This window comes from Trachinotus anak, unplaced genomic scaffold (assembly GCF_046630095.1).
Source record: "Trachinotus anak isolate AG129_WGS33_773 ecotype Australia unplaced genomic scaffold, CSIRO_AGI_Tana_v1 ptg000026l, whole genome shotgun sequence".
Classification (NCBI taxonomy): Eukaryota; Metazoa; Chordata; class Actinopteri; order Carangiformes; family Carangidae; genus Trachinotus; species Trachinotus anak.
Window position 1 is genome coordinate 13,552,555 of NW_027273877.1, and position 22,024 is coordinate 13,574,578.

Consider the following 22,024-nt stretch of genomic DNA (forward strand, 5'->3'; position numbering starts at 1 on the left):
TCACGTGAGGTTAGTAATTTCAAAATAAAACAGGAAATGACAACACAGAGTGCAGACAGGAAGTCACACAGATTATGACATTTCTTTGACCTCAACCGAAGTGCTCTGCTGGCTAAAGCACAGCCTGCACCGTTAAATAACAGAAACGAATTCATTACTGACTTTAAACGGTTAAAATCCACAGCTGCTAAGTGCTGCTTTTATGCACAAGATGATATTTGCTAAGATGCAGATGAATGTGAAGGTGGGAACCACTGCAGGACAGTGAAAAATGACACCATTTAATGATAACGATGCAGTTTATAGAGTGCAACAGGGATGATGTATTTTCATGGGCTAAAGTTAGAAGTTCCCTCCACAAACAGCCAATAGGATTTCTCCGTTGTGTTCTGGTTTACTAGAGAAAATCAGCATCAGTTTCTGATCCTGACAGGTTTTTTTCTGCAGGATAATCTCCACTTTATGATGTTTGAAGCCTAAATACAATCAGCAGCAGTAAAAAGCTCATGTTAGGCTCTGAACCAACGACACCACGGTCACATGACTTCACCGTCACCACCACTAACCTTTGCTCTGAGCTCTTCTACAAAAGCCTTTCCTCTGACTAAGCATCTCTTCTGATTGGCTGACTGTTTTCTGAATGATCCAATAAAAATAAAGCAGATTTCAGGTAGGAGGAGCTTGGGGGGCGTGGCTGAGGGCGGTGACTGCTTTGCTGTGACATCACAAAGATGCAGAAGTCCTGACGGCTGGTTTTAAGGCTCAGTTTCTGAATACAGGCTGTGTGCATTTCTCTGTGGACTGAGGCTTTGATACTTTCACAGTATTAATATAGAACCTAGACCTGCTTTATAATCACAAACACATGGACATCTACCTTTATAACATATGGGACCTTTAAAGAAATCACGACTGGGGTATTTACTGATGTATTTTATGTCATAGAATGAAAATGTGTTGAGCTGGTGATCTTATTAAAGCTTCATCAAAGGGGAACCAAAGTGCTAAACTGCTAACTAGTGTCTGGGTTTCAGGACTCTATAGTGTGTCGCTCCAAACTGACATACTGCTCCTATTATGCACTTGTTGATCATGTGGGAAAAACCAAACACTGCTTTGGAGACAGGATTGTTGGCCTCTGCACTTTTATGACCCATGGTGCACAAAGATGGAACCATTTAATGGAGCCATAAATCTCACAAAGGGAAGGCTGGATGTGGAGTCACAAAGAGTTAAGAGACCTTCCCTTTAAACATCCTTTGCTATAGCAAAAAGTAAAAAAAACCCCACCCCTGCTGATAATTTTCTTACAGTCCCTAATGTGAAGAATCTACAAGTGAAGCTGAGTGAAAGCTTCGGGGTGGTGCAGCTTGGCTTGTTGAGGGCTGAACGCAGCCAGGCAGTGTTTTTAAAATCAATTTAAAAATGCATGTATTTGAATTTATAGGTGAACATGAGACCAGCCTCATAAAACAGTCACCACAGCTGAAATATAAATAATATCACTGTTGCCTCCTCCTAAAGGGGAACAGCACTTCACTGACACAGCTCGCTGTGCGTTGGTCCTGTGATGCTGGAGGGTGTGTCGCGCTGTTTGCAGTAACTTTCCGGGTCACTCGCTGAGAAAATGTGCCTTTCATTTTCTGGGTCCTTAAATGATTGTGCACCAGAGAGGGTGCCGAGCCCATTTCGCTGTTTTGAAATATTGCACAACTCACGCATGGACTGAGCTAAGAGGGTTGAGAAGTACCCCCCCCCCCACCCCCAACACTCAGAGAAGTTGGCCTCGGTCGAGAGGACTCGTTCAGGGAGAAAAAAATTGGACTCTTGATGTGTTAAACATCAAAGGCAGTGTGTTATTTTCTCCTTGAAATGAGCCGTGTGAAACGTGCATTTAAAGGAATGGGAACGAGACGGCGGCCCGCTGTGCGTGGCCGGCATGGGGCCGAGCAGGAAATGTTTTATGTCTATATGTTTGTTAGCGATGCATTCTTTTGATTATGAGTCTGTACTTTAATCTGATCGCGCACACATGCCGGAGAGGCTCGCGCTGCAACCATCCCTCCTTTCATTCAGGCCCTCAGTTAGCATCCGTGGTCACGTCGACAGCCATTATTCATAATAACAGTATCCACAGTGATTCTCCAGCCCTCGTAATGTATGAAAGGAATTAGTTTCAGCTCTCCTAATCATGACTTTATTGATTATGTGACACACAGGCGCTGCCTTGGTGCTAAAGTCCTGGGCTTGTCTTTACTTATTTAGTGGTGGTGTGAGCAGTTCACAAGGACAAACCAGGACAAAGAGATTTGATGATGAATTCTCGGCTCCTAATGAGGGAGAGGACCTTGAAATGGAAATGTAATTTCCAGTTTCATTTGATGGACTGTGCCCTGCGCCGTGACGTCCTCTCCCACTGTTTATCTGTTTGTCTCTGTGCCCACGGCGTCCTCTGTCTGAGTCTTTACGTATGAGCACTGATGATGCTTTTTATCTGTGGGCATCTACGCACGGCCCTGCAATGTGGCATAAATAAAGAAAGCCGACGAGCACTTTATTAGGATCGCCTGTGCACTTGCTTATTCATGCAACTATCCAGTAGGCCAATCACGTAGCAGGAGTGCAGTGCATGAAATCTTGCTGGTACAAGCTGTGTCCCAGATCAGGGCCCACAGAGGTGCAACTTGACTGTCCCATTTCAAAGGCTGTATATGAGTGGAACTATCTATATATACAGATTTATGCATATGGGGATATGAATGTGTTTTTATGTGGTTTTTCTGAAGTGTCCAAAAGCTGCCAAGTCGTGCCGCCCACTTTACCTCTGCTGGTTTGGAGCAAATTATTCTTTTCATCACAATCATAAATGACCAACAACAGATTATTTAGATGTGAAAAGCACTCTGAGATCATGGGCCTCAGGGAGCTGCTATCAGTATGTGGGTGAGGAGGGATGTCTGGCTAAACATCAGCTTGTTTCCATTGTTACTGTGAGCAAACCTCAAATCTCAGGCTTTCCTTCACCTAACCTTGCCTGGAGCCGGGGGCCTGTGGAACCCGCAGCACAGACGCGTCACGCATCCTTCCCTCAGATAGCAGACATAAACACAACACCGTGTACGTAACCCTAACCTCAACCCTACTCATCGTGCAGAAACCTGAGCAGGCGATTGGACACTGATTCTGATTCGGAGCGTGTTAGCATGCAGACGTTCGAGGCCTCACTCAAACACAGAGTCGGTGTTGCTGCAGACTCCTGTGCTAATTTACTCTGATAGATGATGAGTTTTTGTGTTCTTGCTGGGGGCAGCGGCGCAGGCTGAAAACATATTAACACCTTATAAAGTTGTGAAAGCAAGCGTGTTAGGTCATTAACACATCCAGCAGACACAGAGCAGCGTTAGCATTCATTTCAAATCATGTTTGTCACCAACTGATGAATGTCCAATATTCCCTCTGTTTGAAACTACAACTCCTTTTTTAGCTACGTGAACACAAGCTGCAGAGTTGGTAATAAAACTTCATCACTACAAGTGACACTTTCCACATTAGTCAGTGTAAAAATATTTATTAGAACATATTTAAAGTGCCCATATTTTGCACTTCAAAATTTTAAACAGAAGGTTTTGATACCCATAAAAACATATTTGTGATTTTAAGTGACAAAAACCATCAACACAGGCCTTTTGTGTCGGTCTCTGAGCCTCTCCTCTGATTGGCTGATGACGAGTATTATTTGGCTGTTTTTTGACTGACACACGGCCTGGACAGCCACAGGTAAAGGACTGTAGCCAGGTAAATGTAGATGGTAATGGTCAGTCAGCTCTGAAACAAGCCGAATAGACAACAAAATTCGAAAAAAAATAAACTTAATTCACTGGTCTCGAGAATTACTATCCTCGGAAAAGCTGTGCAATGACTGGCTTTCTAACGTCCAATGATTGTGCAGCATTTCCTCATTCTTCTGTCTTGTAGCTTGCTAGCTCAGTGACGCAGTTACTGCTCCATGTTGGCTCATTACTGAAGTTGAAAGCACGGCTGAGGATGGTGACTGCTTTGCTGTGACATCACAAAGTTGCAGAAGTCCTGACGGCTGGTTTTAAGGCTCAGTTTCTGAATACAGGCTGTGTGCATTTCTCTGTGGACTGAGGCTTTGATACTTTCACAGTATTAATATAGAACCTAGACCTGCTTTATGATCAAGAACACATGGACATCTACCTTTAGACTAGGTGGAGCTTGAAGTGCTTTTTTGTGCAGCTGTACAGTTTATAATGTACATTTCTTACACTGGGTGCTCATATACACAGCGAGCAAATCAACAAAGCAGATATCAGAAATAATAAAACGACAACTTGCAGTCATTCCCTCCTGTTACTGTGAAACACACTGTGAGAGATGATGAACTCAGCTGTCAGCAGTGAAAACAGGCTCTGAGATCAGATACAGAAATGACTCATCCTCCTACACCGGCCTGATAATAAGGCAGACTGATATTTAATAGAAACCAGCGGCTCTGGCACCAGCGGCGGCCGAGCTCAAGGTAACACACCCTGAATGAATGTTGACCCCTGTCATTCTGCATTCACCTCCCATCAATACATCACCGCTGTGGAGGACCCACAGAGAGCAGAGCGGCTGCAGAGACACATCTCTCCTGATCATCTGCATGTCCTCCAGGTGACACAGAGCTGGAACAGCGAGGACGAAGAGCTGTGCACGCCTCTGTCCGCTCAGCCTCCGGCAATGCTGTGAGTCCTTGGCCAGCAGAGTGAGCCACAGAGCTGAGAACAACCTTGGACTCATTGATCTGTGCATTTCTCCTCAAATAATGCAGGCCTGTGTTTTTGTGCCCTTTTCATTAGACAGTGGCTATTGATAGATTTTTTTTTTGTTTTTTTTAACTAAATAATACATTTTGTGTCATTTAAATTAATCAAATTATGTATTTATCTCACAGAAGAAGAAAGTTTTACGGCCTTGTTGACTCTCCAGCTCTGAGGAGAGGCTAACTTGAATAAATGTGACAGTTCTTCATCCTCCTCATCAGCTGCTTCCTCCACACTGGCGCTAAGTGCTGAGTGTTAAGCAGATGGACTGTGAAAAATAGCTAAAAGTATGTGTGGAGCACATACAAAGAGTGTGCACACACACAAAGAAACACCACAGTTGCGTGCAGTAATCCCCCCAAGATCCAAACGATGGGGTCTTTGAAGAAGTGCTGTCTGGCAGTTTTTCCTAATGCTGATTTGTGTTCTGCGGCTGTTCCAACACGGTTCCAGCTCCTCTGGGATCCACACAATCACTACCCAGAGCTAAGAAAGGGGGAAGAGGCCTCACAGAGGAGTCTCGCGCTGAAATCGATCCTTCTCAGGCTGATTTCAGCTGCAGCCACTGCCCTTTGAAAATGTTCCAGAGTACGACGGCGTTAGAGGAACAGCAGCAGCACCACTGTTGTTTTTCATGAAACACGCTGAGCAGATGAATCCAGAGGAAAAACCTTCCTTCTCCTCACATGGTCAGGTTTGGGCACAACACTTGTCTTCAGGGAGCCCTACACATTTTGGCACCCAGTTTGTGCTTGTCATATGTGAGCGTGGAATTGACGCCACAGAGTTCTGCTTCTTTTTTTACTAAATGGACTGCACTTATACAGCACTTTTATAGTCTTATCGACCGCTCAGAGTGCTTTACAATAGACCCCACATTCACCCATTCACACACACAGTCACACACCGATGATAAATTGGAGGCAATTTGGGGTTCAGTATCTTTCTCAAATGCCCAAATCCAAAATGCGGACTGTAGGACCAGGGAATCAAACCACCGACCTTCCGATTCATGGACGACCTGCTCCACTACAGCTGCCCTAAATCTCTGGTGCTGTTTGAAGCCTGCACAAGTGACTAAATCACACTCTACATAACATACCATACTCTCACTGTATTAAAAATATATCTCTGCACAGCTGTCATAAATCAAAACAAAGCTGTGTTAAATCCAAGTTGCTGGCTGTGTGTAGTTTCTCTGGTCTGTGATAGAGGAGCAGTCAGTGTTAGCAGCTAGCAGGCTAGCAGCTGTGTGTCCCCTTATAGAATCAAGCAACGATAAAACAACTACAAGTCAAGTCACAGATAAAGATTAAATGCACAAACAAAAAGATTTCCAATACTGACTGCAGACTGCCAGGCTATCCAGGGTGCACTCTGCCACTCCCGCCACTGACCCATTGCATGCTGGGATAGGCTCCCGGCTTCCTCAGCAAAGATAGGTTGGTGCAGAAAATGGGCAGATGGATGATCAGCGTTGCAGCTTTAAAGGTCCATAGATGTCCATGTGTTTGGGATTATAAAGCATGTCTAGGTTCTATATTAATACTGTGACAGTATCAAAGCCTCAGTCCACAGAGAAATGCACACAGCCAGTATTCAGAAACTGAGCCTTAAAACCAGCCGTCAGGACTTCTGGAACTTTGTGATGTCACAACAAAGCAGTCACCGCCCTCAGCCATGCCCCGAGCCCCGCCCACCTGGATCCAACCTTGCTGGATTTGGTTTCTCTGAGTGTTTACCTGAAATCTGCTATATTTTTATTGGATATCTGAAAAAACCAGTCAGGCAATCAGAGGAGAGGCCTCTCTTCTGATTGGTTCTTAAAACCACAGATATATCTTCTGATGGAGATCAACACTTCAAACAAGTAAAAGTTAAAAAGAGTTCAAATATGGCACCACACCACTACATAGCCTAAGTTAGCATTAGCAGCTGTTCACTTAGCAGTCTAGAAGAAATGAAGTGAGTTGTTAATTTTAACTCGTTTCACTTCTTCTTCTACTGAAGTTAGCATGCTAACCAGCTAGCCATGGCCCAGCTCATCACTTTCTGATAGCGGCTCGCTGATCAGCCTCCAGTCTGTCGTGAAGCTGTAGCTGCTAAGAGGACGCGTTAGAACCTGTATAAGACAACATGGCTGTCACCACCACCTGCTCTAAGAAACCACATCCGCTGGCAGAAACCTACAATCGGCCCTTTAAACTCTGAGAGTGGATCATTTTCATCAGTCTCACCTAATCTTTTCATGTAACCTGTTCTGTGCGGCACAGTACGAAGCAGTGTCTGAAATGCTTTGATTCTAATGTGATGAGTAAAATTGGTGAAAATAACTTAATATTTCTCATCATAATGACGAAAACCTTCCTCCTTTGAAAGTAACTCTGCAGATAAAGCCGTGGCCTGGCCATGCTGTCGCGCTGAGCTGAGTCCTGCCTGCTCGCTGACAGAACAAAGACAGTCTGATCAGGAGGGAAGAGACAGCTGCCCTCATTTCCCAGGTTGTCTCTCCCAAAATCCTAACGCTGTGTTCTCCTGTAGGTCTGTGAATTACAAACTGTCCACTTCATTTAACCTTACTCTGCCCTTATTGGTGGGATTAGAGCGCCGGCGCCAGCTCAGAGCACGGCGGCGCAGACTCATCAGCTCTCGTCACGACTAATACAATTTCCATCAAATCTAAAAGGCAAAACATGCCAAGCTGTGTTATTGTTGTCTCTTAGTCACTGATTAAAAGCTCTCTGGCTCCACACATGCTGCTGATGTTGGGAGATTACTGATATCTCTGACACTCTGCTAACACCACACATCAGCTCTGCTTGCAGATGGTGCCTTCATTGACACGTGTCCTCGGAGCCTAATGATCAGCTGCTGATATTATTGATAAAACCTCCTTTCACTTCCAGACGCAGTGCTCAGACTGATGGTCTCAGTTAGACTCATCGGCAGAGACCTGGAAGTGTTTCACAGTGACCCATCAAACGTAATGATGATTTCTCTTCTATCAGCGTCATGCTAGTGGCTCTGTCAGGCTGTGCTCTGAGCAGCCCTGAGCTAAGTGCTAAAGTCAGCATGCTAATGTTGATGTCGTGCTCATCGTTGTACTTTAGCATCTTAGCATGCTAACTGACGCTAACTAGCACTACATGATGAAACATCAGGGGATCACGATCACTGGGAGTCACATCTGTATGAACGGTCATGGAGATCCATCTGGTTCGTGTGGAGATATTTCACTGAATAACAATAAGATATTTAACATACATCTCTTATGAAGAGCTGCACCAGATTCCACAGCAAATCATATAACAGCTGTCTGGAAATTTTATTAGCTACTGTTTTAGGTTGTCTCAACGGCGTTAACTGTTGGGTGGCTACTACTACAACAAGTCAAAATCAGAAATAATATTGTTCAGTCCACCAAACCCCATCCGTCCCATTCAGCCCTTGGGTCCCTGCTCTGCCAATGAAATTCAATGCCAGAAATCTAGGAGTGAAGACCACATCACAAAGGTTGTCCAGTCCTGCCTCCTCCAACTACAAAAAAGTCTCCAGAATCAAACCAAACCTCTCTGGAAAAAGTTCTTCACACATTCATCTTCATCAGGACTGGACTACTCTCTGGTATAAACCAAAAAAGTCAGTCTCAGCAGCTAGGCTTTCTTACTGGTTTTAGCAGATGACATCACATCATCCCAATCCTGGCTTCTCTTCATTGGCTCCCTGTCAATTTAATAATTGATTTGAAGAGTTTACTGAGCTCACAGCCTCAGATCCTTGGGTCGGGCCCTTCTGGCTGTCCCAAAGATGAGACATAAATCTAAAGGTGACTGTGCTTAAAGTCATTTGTCTCCTCATAGAATGTCTTTATAAAAACCAAAGTGCTGGACTGAGTTGATCCTGTTTTGTGTTAATGGTTCATCTTCGTTCATCCAGAGCAACTTCTGGCTTTTATTCCTGTGGTTATTCATGGATGATGGATGACTGCTGACTTTCTTGGGTAACTTCTTGACCTTTCTCAAAGCACCATCATCACCAACACACTGCATTTGAAGACTGCATCACAGCAGAGAGACTAGGCCGTCCCACTCCTTCAAATGCGACTGACAAATGTGTCCTTCTTTTCCTGGGCAACGAAGGATCCAATGAATGGGTTCTTCGCGGCTCAACCTATCCCAAGATTCATTGCCTGCTGGTAATGAAAATAATTTGGCAGCACAAAGCGCCGACAGAGAGCCTGAGGGTCACATTGTTAAACGTAAGTACTACGTTTTATCTCAGTCCAACAGCTAACGCTTCAACTGTTAAAACCTCAGGTTTTTGTCAACAAAAGCTATGTGTTGTCAAGGTTGCTAGGTGACAGGAGCCATGCTTTGTGATGCAATGGCGAGTTTCAGTTCAGTGGTCTACAACAGCTATGAAGGGCCACACTTTCATAGAGCACGTTCTCCGGAGGATGCGGCCCCTGAATTGGGACGCAGCTACGTAGTCACAGCAGCCAAGACTTACGTCTTATTACCTTAAAGTGAAGGTTCACAAACAGTCTTGACACGCTGATGAAGTAAACCTGTGCTACACTCTGCCTCTGCACTCAGGTACAGGCTGTTCGTTCCTGTCGGATGTTTAAACATCTGAGGACGTCTCCATCTTTTGATTTAACACCCTGTCACTTGATAAACAGTCTTGTGTGTAAGTAAACAGCTGTGCACATTAACTTACACACACACAGAAAGCGCACAGTATACAGTAGGGGTGTTTGGGTAGACACCTCATATCATTACATTTTAAAGCGTCACAGATGTATCATAAATTCATTCACAGCCTCCTGCTTTCTGAGGTGTTGAAAGCTTAAGGGCATCCGTTGCAAGAAAGGAAAAAAAAGGTCTTTGTCGTGAGAAGGAATCCATGGTGTCATAATGCTTAGGTGCAACATGAATTATTTACAGTTTGCACGGAGCGAACCGAAGCTGCAACATGGTAACTACAAAGCCATCAATTCACACCCCCACTGCTCGAGTGGAATGATGAAGTTGTTTTTTCCACCATTAGGTGTTAATATGTTCTGATCCTCTCCTCAGGCTGTGCTTTACTCCCTCTCTCTCTCTCTCTCTCTCACACACACATCCACATTTTGGCACTCTCCTTTCTGAGAGCGCAGCTGAATCCGAGTTATTTTTCTGTGAGTGCTAAGCATCTATTTACACGTCTGTGCACACAGGGTGACCAGTTGGCAGGTGATCGCTGAGATCAACAGGTCCTCCTTTCTCTGTCTTCAACAGAACTTCAAGCTAATTCAGAGGAAAAAAATCAGTGAGGTGTCAAATATATTCTACATATAGCCTCAGTGCATGGGCAGTTCCCGGTGGGAGACTCTTGAGGGGCTGGTACGGCAATGCCTTCTTCTCATCTCACTGACAGAATATTGTGAGGTAAAATTCAGTGCCAGCAGGGCTGTAATATAGAGAATAGATGTAAAAATTTAAATGAAAGTAACTCACAGTATGTGTTCAATCTTGGTCTCGTTTATTCAAACTCAGATGGTGTAAAGTCATATAATTTTGGAGGGTTAGTGATTCTCTCTTTTCTTTGTTATTATTGCTGTATCTAAATCACAGTGATGAGGTACTGCTTTGTCAAATAGAGGTTAAAAAACAGTAGATTGTGACGGGTTAATTACTGAGCTCTATCGCGTTCTCTGCTGTACTGTATGTTCTGACCGAAAGTGGCGAGTGACTGCAAATCTGTCATTTTCTATGTGAGGCAGAATCTCTTAGTGGGGAGCAGTGGCCTCCCTGTTGGTGCCATCATCTTGGACAATTAAAGTCCAGGCAATTTTTTGGGGCATTTTTGCACATTTATTTGACAGGACAGTGTAGAGTGACAGGAAATGAGGGGAGAGAGAGGGGATCGCACAGAGTCCGGGCAATTTTATGGTAATGAGCAATGACGTGGTTTGGCGGCGTGCTCCACTCTAGAGGACACTAGAGAACACTAGTGTTTCCATCAAACATTTGTTCCCAAACACTGTGGAGGAGAAGTTGATGTTTGCAGTGGCGTGTTCCCCGTCCTTTACAACGTGACCTTGTTTGTTTACAGGGACTTGAATAAAAGAACGGTGCGTGGACAAAGATATCCGACTCTGTAGGTGTTCGAGGTGAGTTCATGAAGTGTATATTTCATGAAAATGCATTCCAGACAAACTGGCTGGCTGTCTATTTCATCTGCATCAGAGAGCCCACAAACCTCAGCAGCGTTCTCGAATAGGCAGCCAGAGCCATTTTTTTCCTGCTCTTGGCGCTTTCACTCTGAACGTACAGGTAGGAAGTTACTGTATTAATGGTGGCTGGTTGTTTACCTGGGTGGGGCAACAGGAAGTGTTTCTGCTCACACACAAGTCCCTTCATGTAAACATGTTTAATAGGCAGTCGACCTGCACCTTTCTTCATTGTTTTGCTTACTGTCTGTAAGATATCATGTATGACTTTTATGAAGTCCATATGCCAAATTATGGCATGTGTACGGATAGTGTCCTAATGGAACGGAAATGACCTTTAAAACCTCATTATTAGGAAGAAATATTTATCTAATATCCCAAAAAGCCCACTTATCCTTTAAACAAGACTACTGTACTTCAACGAGACTCAGTTGATGAATTTGGAGATAGCTAAACTGAAGAGAGACAGGGTTGCTAAGATAAGAAGAAAAGGAAAATGGAGTAGCAATCATGGTGCATGAGAAGTTGAATTTTATCATTGTAAAAAACTGAAAGAGCACTCAGAGGGCTGAGACCTCCACCAAGGCCAGTGTCAACCAATATACACCAGACTTCATAGAAAAAAACTCAATTTCATAGTAAATTAAACAGATCTGTCTCAAAATCCAATGGATTCGTCATTGTCCCTGGCCCCATCCCTCCACCAAGTTCGGTGCAAATCAGTTCAATACTTTTTGCTTAATGTTGCTGACAAATAAAAATGATTTGGAGGGAAGAATTGTATGTTTGGAAGCCAAATTTAATGGAATAAAAGTTCATTTATATAATATTTATGCTCCAAATATAGAAGATGCAAACTTCTTTCATGAAATAGGGACATACACTTATTGTAGGATTTAAATCTAGTGTTAGATAGAGCTATTTTTTCTAAAACTGTACCAAAAGACAGACTGGCGATTCAACAGCTCATAAACACTCTTGGATTAATTAATATTTGGAGGTTTGCCAACCTGAGAGAGAGAGAGAGAGAGAGAGAGAGAGAGAGAGAGAGAGAGAGAGAGAGAGAGAGAGAGAATACATACTACTCTCATATTCATAGATCTCTCTCCAGGATTGTTAGCAAGGATTTGGACAGTTTATCTGATTGCATAACCTATAGCACTGACAGACCACACCTGGAGCCAGAATGAATCTCTCTCTTTTCAGGACCCAGAATTTTGTACCTTAGTAGAGGAGAAGCTGGTGATTTTTTTTTTCAACTAATTATTGGGTCAGTAGATAAGATTGGGACACTAAGCAAATCATAGAGAGCAAAGGGAGCAAATGCATACAGTAAAGAATCAGATTCTCCAGGGGTCTGTAAGTTTAAGACGTTCTTCTAAAATATTGAATTGCGGGAAATATTGTGGATCAGAAAGTTTATCTTGTCCAATAACAGCAGATGACACCAGAAGAACTATTTTATTAACATAGGCTGGAAAATATTCAAAGAATTTTTACCCTGGCTCCTACGTTTACGAAGAATCACTTTCATTGGAGCAACAACCAGAAACATTTAGCAAATGTCACAACGGATCCATTAACTCGGTGGAAAATACCCAGGTAAATGAAGGAGCTTCCACACAACCAGGCCTACAGGCAGATGGATGTGTGAACAGGTAGATGAGCTAACAAACAACAGGATTCAACACATGAGGAACACAAGGGAACATACACAGACAAACTGACAAGGAACAAGGCACCTGGTGTAACTGCAGGGAGCTGATGAGGGAAATGGGAACAGGTGTGTAGGTGTAGGTAGGTGGGGCAGGTCTGGTGATTGGGAATGATGAACAGGTGCGCAGGTGGGTGTGGGGAGTCAGGTGACTGGGACAGGAGGGACAGTTGACCGCATTTGTGAAGAGGGCATGTCCATTCTACAATAACCTATCCCAAAATTCACTGCGCAGCAGCATTGAAAGCAAACGGCAGCAGAGAGCCTGAGGATCACACTTTTAAATGTAAGTATTGTGTTTCAGCCCAGTTCAGTTGGGCAGCTGACGGTACAACTGTAAAAACCACGGCCCTTAAAACCTCAAGGTTTTATGAAAGAAAGTCTTAGTTGTCAAGGTTGCTAGGTGACAGCAGCCGTACTTTGCCATGCAGCTGTGAGGAGGGGGGCACAGCTGGTGACGCGAAGTGAAAATGCTCCACGCCAGATGGTCTCCTTTCGGTTCTGCCTTCGCGGTTTAGTACGACTGCAAAGGGCCACATCTTCACGGAACGCATCCTCCGAGGGATGCGGCCCCTGAACCAGGACAGAGCTATGTTGACTTTATTAAAACAGAAGTGGAAGCACCACAATATCAGTGTTCATCAGATTCTAGACATGAACACATTCAGGATGCAGATGGGGATCTTGCATTGCTACTGTGTCATTCTCGTGTCTTGAATAAATGAAAAGCTATGATGACATCACTAGTTTCAACATCTGTGATGACGCCGCTCATAAATTTCACTTCACCAGCCTGATGGCCCCCGGCTGCACAGGAAGTGATGTGCTGCAGGATTATTAGTTGGGCTATAGACCTGGTTAGATTGTGAAAATTGATTGCAGACACTGAACATCAGTGTTGGCCGGTGAGTCGAGTCTCTGAATGAAAGATCCCAACCTTTGCACATACTTCCCACAGCCAAATGAAATCAACATGAGGAGCCAGTCGAAGTAGCAGTGCTGAGCGGCCGTCTAATTAGTCTGATTCTGGCTGTCTCCTGTGATCAGTGCAATCAACAAACACACGCAGATACAAAACTTAATTAAATGCAAATAAGCACGATCAGAGGAAACAAACTATTGTGATGATTTACTTTATTTCTAAGTCAAAAGACAGATATTTTCAGTTGTGTCAGATCTTTGCGGTGAAGTTTCTTTGAGAGACAGAATTTGAAGTGTTTCTCTCTGCATGACTGAAAACCCAAAGGGCCGGGAGTTTTGATCAAGCCTGTTTTATTTATTTGTTCTTTTGTTTTTGTGTTACTGCAGAGCCGCTCCGGCTCACGTGCAACCCGCTGTCACATGCACGCTCTGCCCTAATTCTGCTGCCGGAGCAGGGCGAATGCGAGCTCTCCCAAACTGCTGCAGGCTGAGGATGCCTTTCATGGCTCTGACCTAGTGTGTGTGTGTGTGTGTGTGTGTGTGTGTGTGTGTATGTGTGTGTGTGTGTGAGAGAGAGAGAGGGAGGGAGGGAGAGTGGCGAGCTCTCAGTTCACCAGTGGAGAAGCAGAAACCACAGCGTGGCCTCGGCTATCATCCTGAAAATGAGAGCGTCTCATGAAATATACAACGGTTTCCGTTAACGGCAGCGCACGACTCGTACCGCAGTCTCTACTGGAGCTGTCTCAGAATTCCAGTCGGGTTTTATTAAGTGATGAAGCTGTGAGGGAAATCAAAGCCATCAGCCATCTGCTGTGGTTCAGGCACCAGTGAAAAGCAAAAAAACAACGACACATCCCGTTTGCAGTTTGAGGAGACAGGTTCAGTTCTTATCGGGAATGTTTAAGTTCTGTCTGAATAGTTCTGTTTCCTTGTTGTGGTCAGAGTGAGGAGGTCATGACCTTGAAGTGACCTTTTCTATCAGTCACCATCTCGCTTTTTGTAGACCTTCAGTCATCACGTGTCTGTAAGCAGGGATTTCCTCATCCAGCTGTGATGGGCTAACACAAAACAGATGTGCTCGGTGTTATTATCAACCTCCCACTGTAATGTGTGTGGACAGGTTATCTGCACTGCTACTCGCTTCGATATGTGGACCAGTGATAACAGTGAGTGACGGAGGTGTAGGTTCAGATCGGAGCTGGTTTCTACTGTGACAATCCGTCAGATGTCCACCCTGGTTGAAGCGGTGACTCCTGTGGTGACTGGTGCTTCGGTAATTGTAATCTCCCAGCTGGGGTGTCTGTTCACACCGCAGCCAGACACGCTCTCGTTGTCTTAACAGAGGAATCAGCTGTAGCTTCCGACTTCACAGGGGCTCAAAGTTCAGTTCACTCAGATAAAAAAATCAACTAGTTCACGTTCATTTTTTATTTTAATTTTTTTCAATTCTTTTTCAGTTGAACCTCCTCCTGCCATCCATCCTCTCTCTGTCAGGCCTCTCTCTGGAGCTCTAGTAACAACAGGTCGGTCAGCCAATCAGAAGAGAGGATCTGCAGATTTCAGGCAAACAAGTAAACACTGCTTTGTTGTGACATCACAAAGTTCCAGAAGTCCTGACGGCTGGTTTTAAGGCTCAGTTTCTGAATACAGGCTGTGTGCATTTCTCTGTGGACTGAGGCTTTGATACTTTCACAGTATTAATATAGAACCTAGAGCTGCTTTATAATCACAAACACATGGACATCCACCTTTAGACTGTGTGGAGCTTTAAGATTTAGGCTCTTGGTTTACATTAAATACATTAAATAATCATCCACTGCACATAAAGGTGAGTTAATGTCTATCGGTGGATTATCTGATAAAACTGGTGTTATTGATCCCATCACATCGTCTGATGGTTTGTTAAAACATCCCCTGCTGATGGTGCTTGATGATATGATTTATCTGATAGGTCAGTATTTTTCTTTTAGTGTGTGAGACCCTTGATGCAGTTTATAAAACACACAGCAGTCACCTGTCACCCACTCACTGTGAGGTGTCAGCTCAGGTGTTCTCAGGAACTTGGGGCGTCCCAGGACGACTCATAGTGCTGAGATAAGGTCCTTGGAGAATCCAGCCTCTGGAACCTACAAACTCCTCCATTAAAATCACTGACTGCAACACTCAGCTTTATTTGAAGTGCTTCTACACTCACTTTACCTGCACCGGAGTGTCTGGGTTACACCTGGCTCTCTACAGTGAGCTGATTTCTTCAATGTCCTGAACCAGAACCCTGGTCTGGATGATGCCAGGGGATGATCCACTCACCAGAATGACTGAACGCTAACCTCTGTGACGAATACATTTCATTTCCTGTGACTGCTTCACAATAAAAGTCACTATGTTCTGCTGCCAATTGAATGCTTTTAATGTGAAGGAGCAGCAGCAGTAAATGATGGGTTGGTATTATCGGTAACTGAATCCAGTAAACACTGAGATCTAGTTACAAACAGTGGCACTGGATTCACTGCTGCATCATTTCCAGATAAAGAGGTAATTACAGAATCTAAACCCATCCACTGGCCGCTGCTGAAAACAACTCTGACCATCAACAGAATTAAAACTGATTTAAAAACTAAAGCAAGTAAGATTTGAGTTGTAATAAAGCAGAACTGTCCTTTAAAGGAAGACGTCAGGACGCTGGAGTGTTGAAGTGAAACTTTGAACATGAGTCCTCTGCAGCAGAGTCATGAGCTACTGCTGTTTGCCATAACCCTGACGTGACGGCTCTGTCAGTGTGAGCTGTCCTGAATGTGCTGATCAATATGATCAATATTCAGTCACCAACACCCCTCAGTATTCACTGTGCTCAGGGGCTGGTGTTACTGTTCTGTCACGGTTTATATAACATAGACTGTAGCGGAACAACTTACTTAAATTTAGAAAACATATTACTTGCTCCAACACTCAGTGAAATATTCAGCCCTGCATGTTTCAACCAAATGGAAATATCCTCCATGTCTCGTGCTTCGTTTCTACACATTGCCCCCAGATTCCACCTGTGACATCCTCTCATCACGTGTATGTGCTGTGTCAGGGCCGCTCCGCTCCTCCTGACCTGACCGGCTCGATATGCCCTTTGGGATTGCTTTACAACACTGCTCCCTGCTGGTGACACTGCAGCACCCCCACGTTTCACTCCCAGCACCCGTCTGCTCTCCCCACAGCAGCTACTGTGAAAATCATGACATTTCATTTTATTACACCAGTGAGGAGAAACTAGAGACGCAGTGAGAGAGGAAGTGGAGAAAAACAGAGATTAGAGAGTAAAAGACAGAAGTGAGGAACTCCCCTTCAAAACAAAAGTACTGATTCCAAGTACACTGACACTGCAAATGACACAGTGCAATGAGAATCAAAGCAAAAAATCAGTCAATTAAAGACCTCAAAAAATATGTGATTAATTTATTTTACATTTATTCTACAGACTAAATGAGCAAAGTTTGGAGATGATTTTGGCAGATCGTCAAATAAATTATTATTGACAATAATTCACAATAGTAACAAAGGAAAATTAAAAGATTAAATGAAGGACAAACACCTATTATACCTCAATGACAATAAAAAATCTACATATACTGGGAGGTTGAAGGAAAAGTCGATCAGTGTATAAATGTATATATGTTGTGTATGTAACTGTAATGTTATTTTTATATAATTGCATTCCTATGTAATTATAAACTAGGATGTTGAAGAAAATTTATTGTTTAAAGAAATACACAAAAAAAGATATAGATGTTAGCAAAATAGTTTTGTGCACATTAATTATGCAACATAAAGTTTAATATAAAAACATTTAATAAATAATAGTACATATGTATATATGTAATATTTATTCATTTATTTATATAAATATTTCATATTTATATATGAATTATTAAGTAATTAAGTGTGGTGTATCTTCATGTCATATGGGAATTATTGTAACTGATGTTGATCTTTTTTCTGAAACCTCAGCTGCAGTTTGTCCGACCTGGGTCTTAGTAATACAGAGCAGGACGGCAGGGTTTTATTTGGAGGCTCACACAGGAGTGGCTCCCTGTGAAGTCATCCGTCTCGTCATTTATTTTGTGTATAAGATGGTAAAGGTGACGTTACTGTTAAAGTATTGAACCACTGGTGGAAGCTTGAGGGTATTTTTCCCTCCACTTCCTGAAGATAACTCATTTTGCTACTGTGATGGCACCTTTAACCACTTTAAATGTGGCTCACTGATTTTTTCCTGTGTCCTCCGGGTGATTTAACAGAAAAAGTTCCAAAAGTGAAATTCACCTCTTTTTCTGACCTTTCCCCAGAAAGGATGAAGCATCAAGAAGCATTAGAACAAAAAGTCATTTTACCTGTCAACTCAACTTTACTTTGGACCAGTTTCCAGTTGCACAAACTTGCAGCGTCAAGTCAAATCGGATAAAAAATGTTGTTATATAGCTTTTGTCTGGGAGGAAACAAAGCTTTGTTTACCAGTCAAATCTACACTGCAAATGTATTGAAATGAACAAATCTAGATTTCCCATTTCAGACTTAAAGGTCCATCCAGTCTAAAGGTAGATGTCCATGTATTTCTGATTGTGAAGCAGGTCTAGGTTCTATATTAATGATGTCACAACAAAGCAAACAACTCCTGCCAGGCTCATAAATGATAAGACTACTGTGCAGCCTGGACGGGCTGCAGATGAACTTTCCTCCACTGACTTCCACAAGTGTAAAGATAAACTTATCATCAGGTGCTTCAGGTCCAGGTTAAAGTCTCATGTGTGGGTGTGAGTGGAGCTGCTGAGTGTGTGCTGCAGGAGTCACACAGAAACCATCAGAGGTGAAAACTGACTGCTGACACTCTTAGTCATGCAAAAGTGTGTCGGTCAGTTATTGTATCCAAATCTGGAGATGTTTAAATAGTGATGGGCAGTGATATGTTTGTACTGTGATTCAGGAAGTTAATAATTCAACAAGTCATAAACGCTCACTGTGATTAAAGTGGGTCAGTTTTCAAAGACACCAGGGTCCATTTCCCCCAAAAACCTACTAATGGAAAGATTCAGAGACCTGAAAAAACAACCAAACAAAAACTTTTCAGTTTTGTTTTTTCCTGTTCAAACCTGGCACCTACATTACCCACAATGCACCCCATTCGCAAGCAGTTCAGTTCAAACCTAGGTGAGTAATTGCAACCAGATTACATTCAGGATTAACACAACAAGGAAGGTATTAGTTGGTAATTTATAAATATACTGAAAATACTGAATGTCTTGATCAAATGTTGACAGACTTGTTGGTTTTCCAACTAAAGATCTGACCTCACAGTATAATCTCCACCTGTAGCAACTCCAGCTTTATTAAACTGCTTTCTGGTTCTGTTCAGACTCTCACAGCTCTTGGTTCTGGTTCTGGATGGGATCCTGGTCTGGTTTAATACAGACAAAGTTCACAGTGACTTCAGACCCAACCTGTTTACTTACATCTTTCACTAACCTTAACTGAGGTGCTGCTGCTGCTACCACGGATAAACTCACTTTTCAAACTTGTAGTCCTCAAACCCACCAGCGCAGACTCTAGTGACATCATGAGAGCATTTATCAGACATTTGATATGTCTCTCTTTTATTTTTTACACAGAACAAGAGCTGTGGAAAGTGCTGCAACACTCTGTCCTTGCATATGTTTCGTCCTCAGGGTCTGCTGTATGCCAGTGAGGAGAGTCTCCATAAATCACAAATGAGAGGAATCACCTGATGAGAACAGACACCTGCTGTTCTGGTCTCCGTCTGCTGGAAACCAACGCAGGACTCTTCGGAGTCACACTCAGGCCGCTCTCCGTCCAGTGGAAGCTGGAGTCAACAGTATTACATCTCTGGGAGCCACCAGACAAAACTCACTGTTTACCAGTGGTCACGCTCACTGAGCAGAGACCAGGAGAATCAGTGGAGCTCAGTGATCCACGAGGACCTCACTGCTGAGCTGCTGCTCCTCTGCACTTACTGTATTTGCTGGCATTTGGGTGCCTGTTAAGAATGCCACCCCCCCAGGCTCCCTAGGGTGCGTCTGTTTGATGATATACAGAGAGCAACGCAGTGGGAGGAGGCCTCCGGGTGAAAGGGTTGTGTCTCCCGCAGGAGGAGCTGACGGATGCGTGGGCTGCTTCTACAGCTGGGTGCTCGTCCAGCAGGGAGGCGCCCTGAAGTACACCTGAGCACGACTCTGACCTCCAGACGTGCTTCCAGTGGAGGATTTTTACACAGTTATCCACAAGAAAGGAAAATGTTTGGTGTGTCTGAGGGCAACCCTCACCTCCACACCCACATCTGCTACCACTGCTATGCAGATGATGCTCAATTATACACCAAACAACCATATTACACTATGTTTATTTACATGCTGAGTGTCCTGTAGCATTAACTTACGACTTTATTGTTGAACTTTTCATTTCTCTCAGTAGCTCCTGAGATGTGGGAGCAGTGACATCACCACGAAGAAGTGCGACACGTGCGGAGAGTTCAGGAGCCAGACGATTTGACAGGTTGAACAAACCTCTTTGGATGTGACCTCAAAGGCGAAAAGTGAAATTATGACGCAAACTGTCTGTTGTAACCATCCATCACAGTTACAGACACACTTCCTGTTTCTGCTGTCACATTCCAGGTGCTTTCAGTTAACTTCCAAAATAAAATGAGAATCTTTGTTCAAACCTGTCTGATAATTGGACTTTGATATATAGTGATATTATCATGTTTCCTGAGTGCAGTTTACTGGCAGCACTTCATTTACTGTATTTCCTGTCACTTGTTGTTGCTTTCTGAGTCCAACATCATGCCCCATTGCCCGAAGTGCTGTTTTAATTCAAAGTGCTTCACAACAAATGGCTTTCATCGGCAGGCGTCTGATGCCTGAGTCTTCTCTGTCGTCCTTCGGTGTTCAAGCTACGCAACCTGCAGGAGGCCTGTGCTCCAGCCGTGGTGTTAGAGGAGGCTGACAATGACGCAGTCTTTGAAGAGGCCTTGGAAGCAGAAAAAGGCTTTAATGCATCAGATAGTACAGACAAGAGAGCAGTGTTTTGAAGAGCCGTGAGCAGCAGGAGCCGCAGAAACCTGCAGGGATGGGACTCGACTGCTCGTGATGATGTCTGATGGTCGGGTTCGCGGCAGATGGATTGGGGTGTAGTTAAGTGCGGACGGCCTGTTATGTGTGCTGCAAGCCATCAAGTGGTCAGCCTCGCCACAGTGCACTCATTCAAGAGACAGATGCATACACACATCGGCAGCAGCACGTAAGATTATGTGGATACACACATACTGTGCGTCACGTTGTATTGCAAAGATTCTTCCTTGCCCAGTGGGTTGAGCGTCTGCCATTGGAGCAGACATAAGCTGAGGTGTGTTTAACCCAATCAGACAAACTGGGTTCAATCATGTCACAGACATCAGTGTGTCTAAATGTTCTGAATGACCACCTCAAAGGCAGGTAGACAGTCCTGTCAGCCAACATTCCTTCCCTGATGGCATTCATAATGTTGCACCCAGCTGTTCAAACCCCACCCTCTGTCACGTCTCCACATACCTGGCCAGTCGCTGCAAATGCTGGATGCAAACAACAGATGCCAGTGTTTCTCCACACTTTGCTTCCTAAGTTCACCGGAACATCACGCTGGGTTGAGGAATAAAAGGCATGAAGAAGAATGACACAGGGATGTGAATAGCCAGAACACGTGGCATTTGTGTGGACTGAAAAGATGCCGAGTGTGTACGACCCTGACCATGAATTAACAAGATGGTTTGAAGAGCTACACGTTCTTGATGGCTCTGCAGTGCAGAGGAAAATATCATGTTCATGTATGAATACAGTGTTGTCAAGGTGTGCAAAACACAGCACTGGCTACTCTGATTATATATTACTGCAAATGTATGTTCATCATAAGGATAATAGTTTAACAAGATATTTATTCTACACGCTCTTTTGCAGCGACCTGAAGCTGAGACAGAGCTGAGGGGCCCTGACTGGTCTCTTCTGGTTTTCAGTCTAGACCCTGGAACAAGGATCAGCATCACACAGTCTGTGGGCTGCAGGCTCATGTCAGGCTCGAGGGTCCCAATTATAATGAGTGTCCAACCAGTCTGTGATCATTAAAGCTGAACTGGACACTCAGAGTAAAAACCTGGTTGTATTAAGAAGTAGCAGGTTTTACTTCCTGATCTGGTAGAAATTCTGCCAACTGAATGTTGGTTTTGAACCCTCTCCAGTCCCAGAGCTCTCTCCATAGAAGACATACAAGTTTCTCAAGTTTTATTTTGAAACTCAGGACAGGAAGAGACGCTAA

At 43.8% G+C, this 22,024-nt stretch overlaps 1 long non-coding RNA gene across 1 annotated transcript; it reads left to right on the forward strand.

The window, feature by feature from the left end:
- The first annotated feature begins 2,831 nt into the window (after window positions 1–2,831).
- On the forward strand, window positions 2,832–15,846 carry LOC139609666 (uncharacterized). Its single transcript, XR_011685292.1, has 3 exons — window positions 2,832–13,043; window positions 15,136–15,249; window positions 15,649–15,846. It is a non-coding gene; the product is annotated as an uncharacterized lncRNA (long non-coding RNA).
- Window positions 15,847–22,024: the final 6,178 nt, after the last annotated feature.